Here is a 12,232-nt window from a genome sequence, read left to right on the forward strand (position 1 = left end):
GGAGCCCAGAAGAATAAAGTCAGCCATTGTTTTCACTGTTTCCCCATCTATTTGGCATGAAGTGATGGGACGAGATGCCATGATCTTAGCTTTCTGAATGTTGAGCTTTAAGCCAACTTTTTCACTCTCCTCTTTCACTTTCATCAAGAAGCTCTTTAGTTCTTCACTTTCTGCCATAAGGGTGGTGTCATCTGCATATCTGAGGTTATTGATATTTCTCCTGGCAATCTTAGTTCCAGCTTTTGTTTCTTCCAGTCCAGCATTTCTCATGATGTACTCTGCATATAAGGTAAATAAGCAGGGTGATAATGTATAGCCTTGACATACTCCTTTTCCTATTTGGAACCAGTCTGTTTTTCCATGTCCAGTTCTAACTGTTGCTTCCTGACCTGCATACAGATTTCTCAAGAGGCAGGTCAGGTGGTCTGGTATTCCCATCTATTTCAGAATTTTCCACAGTTTATTGTGATCCGCACAGTCAAAGGCTTTGGCATAGTCAATAAAGCAGAAATAGATGTTTTTCTGGAACTCTCGCTTTTTCGATGATCCAGCGGATGTTCTAAACATCACAGCTTTCACAATAAATATTTCAATATGAATTTCAAAAGATAAGGACTCTTAAAAAAAAAAAGCACAATAGTATTACCCTGTCTTAAACATTATCAGTGTTTTCTTATATTATCAAATATAAAGTCAGGTGGAAATTTCCATTTTTTGAAGCACATTTTATTTGAACTGGGATTCAAGTTAGACCGCGGTTGAGGTTGACAGAGTCTTAAATTCCTCTAGTGAGGAAGGCAAGGAAATTAAGGCTGTAACCACTCAGGCTGTGAGTCTTGTACAGACAGCCCGCCTGAGAGAGCGAAGCCAGCACAAGAGCGGTTTGAGAAGCAGAGTTCCTGGTTTCAGGCATGCCCGAGGTCAGCTGCACCCCATCTCACCAGGTACTTATGCCTAGAAATCTTTCTGCTTTGCCAGCTCCAGGGGTTTTCAGTTACTCACCATGAGGAAATCTTGGACAAACACAGCTCGGGGGTTTTGTGAGCAGGGCAAGGTAACCACACAAAATCAAGACAATAAAAGACAGAGCCTCCTGCTCGGGCCATCTCCCAGAGGACCAGTGGAATAAACCCAACCCTCGGAAAGCTCTAGACAGGGGTGGTGACCTACCCCTCCTAGAAACTGACTTGATCTGAGGAGTGTGCCGATGGCCAGTGATGTGCTGAACCAAGCGCGTCTCTCTCAGCAGATGGAGCCAGCTGGAAGCAGCTCAGAGCCACTGAGAGATGGCAGGAGACGGCAGGGTCACTCGTAAACCAAAGCCACGTGGCACAGAAGAGATGAGGACAAGCAGGCAGCCGGGGTGGAAGGGGCTGGTGGGGAGAATCAGAGGTGCGGGTGTAGCCTCAGGCACCCGGAGCTTTGAGGGCTCCCAGTAAGCCACTGCCCCCCTGGGAGGCCGGCTCTGCCGCTGATCAGCTGCTTGGAATCTTTCTTTCTTTTCCTCAGTGGTCAGGAGAGGACTGTAAAGCACAGCCAGTTATGTTTGAGACCCTTGTCCCTTTTTGTGTCTTTCTCTCCGGACTCAATACGTCTCCCCAGACGGGCTAGATGACTGGAGCGGAGGAAGGTGAAGGCCAGGGCATTTGCCCACTGCGCTCCCTGGGTGCTGGCCTCCTGTGCCCCCACCGCTGCCTGGCAGGCCTTCCTGTCGCCTCGCATCCTTTGGATCTCGCCAAAGCCTCACTTCCCCCAGGACAACACATCCCTCACCTGGCAGTGTGTGTTGAAGTTGGGATTATTTGCTTTTGCTTATAATCCACCTGTAATGCGGGAGACCTGGGTTCGATCCCTGGGTTGGGAAAATCCCCTGGAGAAGGGAAAGGCTACCCACTGCAGTATTGTGGCCTGGAGAATTCCATGGAATGTAAAGTCCATGGGGTCACAAAGAGTCGGACACGACTGAGCGACTTGCACTTTCACCTTTCACATGAGAGAACTTGATTAATTATTCATAATGTTAATTATTGTGGACCACAAACCCCATGGGGGGACAGAGGCCACTTTGCACTCCTCTGTCTTCCCAGGACTCAGCACAGGGCCTGGTCCACAATAGATTATTGGTGAAGGACTAGATTCTAGTGATACATACAAGGGAAAGTGAGTTAGGTTTGCTCAAAGTCACGTATCTAACAAGTGACGCGAGGGGAAAGTCAGATGAGTGCTACTTAACCAGCATTTAGGCTAACACATGATACCAAGCCCCTTTGGGGGTTCCTGAGCACAAAGCCTATCTGTGTCCTCCACTTCTTTCATTACAAGAAACAGCCTTCACCCATGACCTTCCCTAAGTTCCAAGGGGAAGATTCAAGCAGTTACTAATTAGAGAAGGGAGGGGGATGGGAGACCGAGGAGAAACAGTCAAGAGCAGCCTTGGGGCAAGGTCCTGTTTCCCCCTCAGTGGATACAAGCAACAATATCTTTGAGCTGTTTTGCAGAGACCAAAACCGCTTCCAGGTAGAAGTTACCCATCGATGATGGCAGGCTGCCCACAAGCGTGGAGACCCCAGACCAGCTGGACCTGGAGGTGGATGCTGGGCTCCTACTCGCCTCATCACCAGCCCATCAGAAGAATGTCCGTGAGCTGACCTAGCCCTTGTTGAACAATTGCTATAAGACTTGTCACTATCTTCCCTAAGAGAGGACACATGGTTTTGGAGGCATTAGTCGACTGTGGCCCCCTTTGCCTGGCAAAGCAATAAAGCTGTCCTTTTCTTCTTTACCCAAAACTCTGTCTCTGAGATTTGATTCACCAACGGTGTACTCAGAAGCTGAACTTTTGGCATCACACACAGCCACACAGCCCCCAAACTCCCCCAAAACTCCCCCAGACCCCACTATGGGCCTTTTCTCAAGAGAATAGAATATATTATGATTCAAGTCATTAGCTGACAGACAGAGGTGGAGGGGCCCACTTGTTGCAAAAGCAGTACTTAAGTTTTAACTAATGACAGTGTAAAACTTTGACTGCTTAAATATACGCCCTACAAGAAAATGAAAGTTGAAATTAATCAAGAGAGCTGTCCTTAAAAAGTCCCCATGGAAATGAAATATATAGGGGTTTTCAGCCTTTTTTTTGGAGTGGAGGGGCAGAAACACACACCCTGTTTTAAAAATAAACTTCTAATGACATTATTAACTAAAAAGGTCATAGTTGATTCATGTTTTTACTTAATGTCTTTTTTCTGTTCCAGGATCCCCTCCAGGGACCATATTACATGCGGTTATCAGTCGGCTTAGGCTCCTCTTGGCTGTATAATTTCTGACTTTCCTTGTTTTTGTCAACCTTCACAGTTTGGAGGAGTGTTTTCTTTTGTTGATGATATCAGTATTTTGTAGAATATCCCTCAACTGATATTTGTCTGATGTTTTTCTCATGATTAGATGAGGGTTCTGGGTTTTCTGGAGGAAGATTAAAGAAGTACCAGTCTCATCACATCTTATCAAGGTTACATCAATAGGGCTTACCACCGCTGATGTGGGTCTTGATTACCCAGCTGAGGTAGTTTTGTCAAGTTTCTCCACTCTAAAGTCGCCACCACCACTCCTAAGTTCCTCCCACCCCCGCCACCCCCACCTTTCATATCGTGCTCTTTGGAAGGAAGCACCACGTGCAGCTCACATTCCAGGAGTGGGCATTATGTTCCACTCCTTAAGGGCAACGTATCTACATAAATGTTTTAAAATCCTTCTGCATGGGAGATTTGTGCCTTCTCTCCCATTTTTAAATTTTTTCAATCTTCCGGGACTTTCATGGTGGTCCTGTGGTTAAGAATCTGCCTGCCAGCGCCAGGGACACAGGTTCAGTCCCTGGTCCGGGAAGATCCCACATGCCATGGGGCAACTAAGCCCGTGGACCACAACTACTGAGCCAGAGCTCTAGAGCCCGTGAGCCGCAACAAGAGAAGCCACCACGCGCTGCAGCGAGAACGTAGCCCCACCTCATCACAACTAGAAAAAGCCTGTGTGTGTCCATGAAAATCCCAAACAACTGAAAATAAACAGATATATAAATAAATAAAAATAAGTTTATTCAACCTTTTATTTAAATCAGCATAGACTCATGGATACTTCTTTATACTTTGAGTTATAATCCAATGGTACTTTATTTTCTTGCTCAAATTATTCCAGCTTCGGCCATGGGAACGCTTTCAGTTGACCCGTGTCCCTTCATTGTATGCGCGTGTGTGTTTTCTTTCACTCTGTCTTCTTCCTTGTATCTTTCAGGAACACTTATTTACCTTCTGGGACTGCAGGCTGCTCTAGGTTTATCTTGTATTTTCTGCCCCAGTCCTAGAATCAGCTATTTCTCCAAAGAGCCCTGAGTTCTTTTATTAGAGAATAGCATTAGAAACCCAAGTCTGGGCAGTAGGTGCAATCATGGTTAGTGGAAGGTTGACTCTAGGTCCCCTCAGCTGACAGAACAAAGAAAAATGTGTGTATAGTTAGCCATGTACGTATTATATATATTTATATTTCTACAGGAAACCTTCTGTATCTATATTAATCTAAACGTGAGTTCATACTCAACTCAGTGTAGCTAATATTCCTATGTCTGTTTCTACAGGCTCTGGAGAATGGGGATGGAACCTGTTCTTGATACAAATCCGAGTAAATTTGTCGCTTGGTTGAGAAATAGACTTTACACCCTGCTCATAATCTATTCCACTAGTATTTCTCTGTGTTGCAGAATTCAATTGTGTGACCTCCAGAATCCAAATGCTAACGCACAGCTATTGTCCAATCAGATATCCATAGTTTATCAGACAACAGAAGGAATGAGAAGCTTTCTTTTATCTGCCTGTACATGAGGTTCTCTGAACTGTTGTTGTTGTTCAGTTGTTAAGTCATGTCCAACTCTTTGCGACCCCATGGACTGCAGTACATCAGCTTCCTTTTCACTATCTCCTGGAGCTTGCTCAAACTCATGTCCATTGAGTCAGTGATGCCATCCAACCATCTCATCCTCTGTCATCCCCTTCTTCTCCTGCCTTCAATCTTTCCCAGCATCAGCATCTTTTCCAATGAGTAGGCTCTTTGCATTAAGTGGCCAATACTGGAGCTTCAGCTTCAGCATCAGTCTTTCCAATGAATTCAGGATTGATTTCCTTTAGGATTGACTGGTTGGATCTCCTTGCAGTCCAAGGGACTCTCAAGATTTTTCTCCAGCACCACAGTTTGAAAGCATCAATTCTTCAGCACTCAGCTTTCTTTATGGTCCAACTCTCACATCCATACATGACTACTGGAGAAACCATGCTGCTGCTGCTAAGTCACGTCAGTCGTATTCTACTCTGTGCGACCCCAGAGACAGCAGCCCACCAGGCTCCTGTCCCTGGGATTCTCCAGGCAAGAATAGCTTTGGCTATATGTACCTTTGTTGGCAAAGTGATATCTCTGCTTTCTAATATGCCACAGTCTAGGTTTGTCATAGCTTTTCTTCCAAAGAGTAATGGTCTCTTAACTTGCTGGCTGCAATCACCATCCACAGTGATTTAGGGCCCCAGGAAAATAAAATCTGTCTCTGAACTGCCTTTAGGTAAATTCTGGATTATGGGGAAGATCTGGGTTTCACTGCAGATGGTGACTGCACCCATGAAATTAAAAGATGCTTGCTCTTTGGAAGAAAAGCTATGATAAACCTAGACAATGTATTAAAAAGCAGAGACATTACTTTGCCAACAAAGGTCTGTCTGTCTAGTCAAAGCTATGGTTTTTCCAGTAGCCATGTATGGATGTGAGAGTTGGACCATAAAGAAGGATGAATGCTGAAGAATTGATGCTTCTGAACTGTGGTGTTGGAGCAGACTCCTGAGAATCCCTTGGACTGCAAGGAGATCCAACCAGTCAATCCTAAAGGAAATCAATCCTGAATATTCATTGGAAGGACTGATGCTGAAGCTCCAATACTTTGGCCACCTGATGCAAGGAGCCGACTCATTGGAAAAGACCCTGATGCTGGGAAAGATTGAAGGCAGGAAAAGAAGGGGACAACAGAGGACGAGGTGGTTGGATGGCATCACCGACTCAATGGACCTGCATTTGAGCAAGTTCTGGATGGTGAAAGACAGGGAAGCCCGGAGTGCTGCAGTCCATGGGGTCACAAAGAGTCGGACACAACTGAGCGACTGAACAACAACAACTGGATTTCCTGGAATATTGTCCTAAGGGCTGACATTGTTTACCCTTGGTCAAGGAAAAAACCTAACCAATACTGAAAGAATAAAAATCAGCTCAAACTGAGAAAGGAAAAAGCAGCCTTGCCTTTAACCACTAGGCTGGGAGGACAGAGACAGATAAGACCAGCTGCAATGAACAGAAAACATCTTTTGTTCTCAAAGTTGTAAAATGCAGTAATAACCAGTCACAGACCCACTTACCTATTTTCACTTATTACCATGGGTAGCCCATGGCTTAGCCACAAATAGCACTCAATCCTTTGTTAATCCCTGCTTCTCCTAATCTGGCCTGAGAAATAGCAAGCAACCCAGAAATGGCCCCTTCCCTTAGGCGCCCCCTCAGAATCCTTTGTTGAATGCAAACCTAACATAAATGCTTCCCTCGGTCCTTGGCTCCTGTGGAGTGCTCTCCCAGCCTGCAATCAGGGAATGCATTCTAAAGTCCCCAGAGGAAGTCTGTGGCTGTGGGTGGTGACTGTCATCTCCTGAGGGAGGGCTGTGCCATCCACTGGGTGTGCCCGCAGCAGGTTATGGAAGTTCCCAGGACTCAAATGAAACTTCGTTCTTAAACGTTCACCTTTCTCCTTCATATACATATTCCCACTTCTGGTAGCTGCTTATACCTTTATAGGAGTCCACATTTCTGCTACCCAAAGATTCTTCCAAAGGGCTTCCCAGGTGGTGCTAGTGGTAAAGAACCTGCCTGCCAAGGCAGGAGACAGAAAAAATGTGGGTTCAATCCCTGGATTGGGAAGATCCCCTGGAGGAGGAAATGGTAAGGCACTCCAGTGTTCTTGCCTGGAGAATCCCATGGACAGAGGAGCCCGGCTGGCTACAGTCCATGGGTCGCAAACAGTCGGAGACGACTGAAGCAATTTAGCATGCGAAGATTCTTCGTCCCCATCTCTGTGATTCTTTGTACAATTTTTTCTTTCTTGAAGTAAGACGCTTTGTTTCCCTTCCCATTTCTCCTAAAGTTCCCTTGGCCTTTGTCTTGGCGCATCACGTGGCTCTGTCAGTGTTCTCTGCATTTTCTCGCTGCCCTTTGCTTTCTCTGCCTTGGTTTCCTGGGCACCTGCTTCCATTTAAGCATCTGTGCAGGCAGAAATCTATTGGCTGTTTAAAAACTTTGACTTTCTTTAAAAACTTCGACTTTCTCCTTTTCTTAGCATTTTTATTTTAAATATTTAAAGAATATTTCTCACCGTTCTGTGCCTCCTTGAAAAGGTGATCCCCAGTTCCTTCCCTTGTCCTTTTATTTGGTTTTACTTTGCATTTCTCTCTGGCACACGGTTGCTAAGCGGCCCGTCACCCAGGTTCTGAGACCATAGTTCCACTCGAACTCAACGCGGAACTGCAGTCAGCAGGGACTTCTGAGTTGCGTTTCACAACTTCCAGACTTTCTTGCACATTTGACTCAGGCTTGGTGTGTGGCACATGGATGATGACAACAAAACTCAGTTTCTTAAGATGCCCCTCCCGCTAGATAACTGAAAACCCCAGCCTGCAGCTGCTGTGTTCAGAGCAGCTTTGGGAGTGGAGGGAAGCCAACAGTCAGTGCTCATCAAACTCTTCCTGGCAGTGCCCGGGAGCTGGCCCTGCAGGCGCCTCGGGCCAGCAGCCATCCACCAGCGAGGGGTCTCCACTCAGGTGCTTGCACTTGGGGCCCTGCTGTCTGCAGTGCCATCAGCAGCCCTAATTGCTGCAAGGATGCTAGAGTCCAGTACGCCCACAAGGGTTGGCAGTGTTGAAAAGGTGGCAGCTTCTCCTCCCACCTCTGTCCCACACTCACACATCTCTGACCCTGAGTGCCCTGGCAGGACTGGAGAGGGACAGCTATACCCATCACATAAGGTCCTGATACAAGGCTCCAGGTTCTTTTCAGATTCCCTCTGGAAACTGGAACTGGCAGGATCAACATCGTTACCACTCCCAAAATGGGCAACAGTGAATATTCTTCCACTGTGCTTTGTTTGGCTGGACTCATCCTTTCTACCCCAATTTATTCCCTTCCCGAAACTTGCCTGCTCCGCGGGCGGTCTCCCACATACTGTAACTCCACCAAGAGGGGCCTGCAGAGGCAGCTCCTTTCTGTCAATTTCCCTTTTCCATATGTACCCTATGGGCCCTGTATTTTTACATAATGACTTAAGGCTGGGCTTCAGAAGTCAACTTTAGCTTATTTTCAGCTGAATCACTTTCCAGTAATGTTACCACGAGTCCAAGCTCCATCTGCGAGCTGCAGGACATGCCAAGCAGCCGAGACACAAGGTGTTGAGGCAAGGGATATGACTTTTTTTGGAATGCCGGCTGACTGGAGAAGGTGGCAGACTAATGTCCCAAAACAACCATCTTATCAGAGGCTGGATGCCAGTTCTTTTATAAGACAGAAGGGGAGGAGTTGAGGAAGTAAAGACCATAAAAGATGATGCTGTTAAAGTGCTGCACTCAATATGCCAGCAAATTTGGAAAACTCAGCAGTGGCCACAGGACTGGAAAAGGTCAATTCTCATTCCAATCCCAAAGAAGGGCAATACCAAAGAATGTTCAAACTACCGCACAGTTGTGCTCATTCCACGTGCTAACAAGGTAATGCTCAAAATCCTTCAAGCTAGGCTTCAACAGTATGTGCACTAACAGCTTCCAGATGTACATGCTGGATTTAGAAAAGGCAGAAGAACTGGAGATCAAATTGCCAACATCCATTCGATCATCGAAAAAGCAAGGGAATTCCAGAAAAACATCTACTTCTGCTTTGTTGGCTAAAGCCTTTGACTGTGTGGATCACAACAAACTGTGGAAAATCTTAGACAGATGGGAATACCAGACCACCTTATGTATCTCCTGAGAAAACTGTATGCAGGTAAGAAGCAACAGTAAGAACCAGACAGGGAACAACAAGCTGGTTCAAAACTGGGAAAGGAGTGTGTCAAGGCTGTATATTTCACCCTGCTTATTTAACTTATATGCAGAGTACATCATGAGAAACGCTGGACTGGAAGAAACGCAAACTGGAATCAAGATTGCCAGGAGAAATATAAATAACCTCAGATATGCAGATGACACCACCCTTATTGCAGAAAGTGAAGAAGAACTAAAGAGCCTCTTGATGAAAGTGAAAGAAGAGAGTGAAAAAGTTGGCTTAAAGCTCAACATTCAGAAAACGAAGATCATGGGATCTGGTCCCATCACTTCACGACAAACAGATGGGGAATAAGTGGAAACAGCGATAGACTTTGTTTTCTTGGTCTCCAAAATCACTGCAGATGGTGACTGCAGCCATGAAATTAAAAGACATTTGCTTCTTGGAAGAAAAGCTATGACAAACCTAGACATTGTATTAAAAAGCAGAGATATCAGTTTGCCAACAAAGGTCTGTCTAGTCAGAGGTATGATTTTTCCAGCAGTCGTGTGGAAATGTGAGAGTTGGACCATAAGGAAGGCTGAGAGCTGAAGAATTGATGCCTTTGAACTGTGGTGTTGAAGAAGACTCTAGAGAGTTCCTTGGACAGGAAGGAGATCAAACCAGTCCATCCTAAAGGAAATCAGTCCTGAATATTCATTGGAAGGACTGATGTTGAAGCTGAAACTCCAGTACTTTGACCACCTGATGCGAAGAGCTGACTCATTGGAAAAGATGCTGATGCTGGGAAAGATTGAAGGCAGGAGGAGAAGGGGACAACAGAGGATGAGATGGTTAGATGGCATCACCGGCGCAATAGACATGAGCTTGAGCAAATTTTCTGAGATAGTGAAGAACAGGGAAGACTGGCGTCTGCAGTCCATGGGATCACAAAGAGTTGGACATGACTGAGCCACTGAACAAAAATAGTCTTGCAAATGTCTCTTGGAATGGCCAACTTAAGGGAGGGAATGTGTTAATCTCTTCAGGAAGAGGAGTAAGGCTCCCCAAGGCAGGTTATTATATATGATTATAAAAACAAAAACAATGAAAACCAAAGGGTAAAGCCAAAGAAATATATCCATCATGGAGTCAGAATCTGCCCTTCCCTGCAACAGTATCTCCTTATATAGAAGAAATGTAATTACAGTATAAATTATGTTTAGGAGAAAAAGTAAGGGGGGAGTTATCAATATTCCTACTTTTTTCCCTCCATAGTTTTTATCTCCAACTATTCTCTTAAACCTCAGAGTTCAAGTGCATTTAGAGTGGATGGAGGCAGGAAGTTACTGCATGGTTGTGCCAGCTGCTCACTCCCTCAAACTCCCATAAAACGAACTGGAATGAACAACATTTGGCACTGGGTATCTCTCTCTGGAACCAGCCAAATCTCCTAACTGGGAGCGGGGCGAGGGCAGTAGTTTAATGCCTAGGGATCAACTGCGCATGCTCAATTCAGTGTGGGGTCAGCTGGGCTCAGAATGAGCATCTCTTGCGTGTATTTTTTTGCACAAATATTTGGAAAAGTATTATTCTTTTCTTTTTTTTAATTTAAACGAGTAAGTGCCTTTACTCCACCTCTATTTGGCTTTGCTATTTATTTGTATTTTTGACTGTGTGGGGTCTTCCTTGAGGCATGTGGCATGTGGGATCCTTTGCTGCGGTGCGTGTACTCAGTATCTGCAGTGCTGGGCCTTGGTTACCCCGAGGCACGTGGGATCTTTAGTTCTCTGATTAGGGATGGAACCCTCCTTCCTCTGTATTGAAGATGGATTCTTAACCCCTGGACCACCAGGAAAGTCCTGAAAAATACTATTCTCAAATTGACTTCATAATGGTGGGGCCTGTGTTTTGTGTTTAAACACCTGCCACCCTGAGGGTCTTCCTGCCTTGGGCCCTTCCAAGCCCTTCCCCTGAACACCTTCCTCCACCCGCTGGTCCTGGCGCCATGTGAGGACAGGACCCCAGGCCCTGCTGTGTGGCTAGTGAGGGAGGTGCTCCTTGTTGAATGGTCGTACCTGGTTCTACCCAGGGTGCGCCCTTTCCAAATAACCCACTGTAGGGAGAACCTCTCAGCTGTTTCTCTTTGTCTGGCATTGGAGTTCTCCCTGCTTGAAGCTCCCTCTCTAGAATTTTCCTTCCTATACCTTATACTTCCGTAGCATGGCCCCACTAGCTACTGAAGCATTATAACGTTAATATCTGTTTGTATTTACTCTGTTCTTTAGCTCATGCTCTGGATTTCTCTTCTCCTCTTGCGTTTGACTTACCCTGTTTTGGTCTTCCCAGGTGGCACTAGTGGTAAATAACCCACCAGCCAATGCAGGGGACATAAGAGACTCGGGTTTTATCCCTGGGTCCAGAAGGTCCCCTGGAGAAAGGCACAGCAACCCACTCCAGCATTCCTGCCTGGAGAATCCCAGGGACAGAGGAACTCGGCGAGCTACAGTCCATAGGGTTGCCCAGAGTTGGACACGACTGAAGCGCCTGAGCACGCACAAGCACGTTCCTCTTTTATCTCAGGTTCTGCCAGCAGCTCCAGCTCTGTGCTCTGACATTTCTTTCCGTGGAGACTTAGGGTTCCTGCGGTGAAGCCCTGACTCTTGTCTTCCTCACCTTTCCTTATTGATTCCTCCCCTCCACCCTTCTCCTCCTGTGCAGGCTTGACAAAAAGTTGAGTCATGGTCCTTTCATTTCCTCTCAAGCGCTATTTTCTGCCACTTTCTATTTCTTGCTATCACTCTGGTTCATTGCTCAATATTATTGAAAGTCATCTGTTCCATTCTCCAAACACCCAATACAAGCTTAAATCTATCTTCTTTATTTTGCCCTGGAAGCTCTTCCAGAAAACCTCCCCTTAACTTACGTCTGCCCCAACCCCCCTAAAAAAAAAAATCTCTTCCTTGCATTCTTCAGACAAATGAAAATAGCTCGTTTGTTCCTCTTCCCTTTTCTTCTGGGTGCCCTTAAAACAAACCCAACTCTACCCACCTCCTTCTTACTACATCACGCTCTTGCGCAGTTTGCCTAACTGCATGTTACTACAAACAGGTGGTAGTGCTGATCTTCCACATTTACACCTTTCTTATTT

This window comes from Capra hircus, chromosome 14 (genome assembly GCF_001704415.2).
Source record: "Capra hircus breed San Clemente chromosome 14, ASM170441v1, whole genome shotgun sequence".
Taxonomy (NCBI): Eukaryota; Metazoa; Chordata; class Mammalia; order Artiodactyla; family Bovidae; genus Capra; species Capra hircus.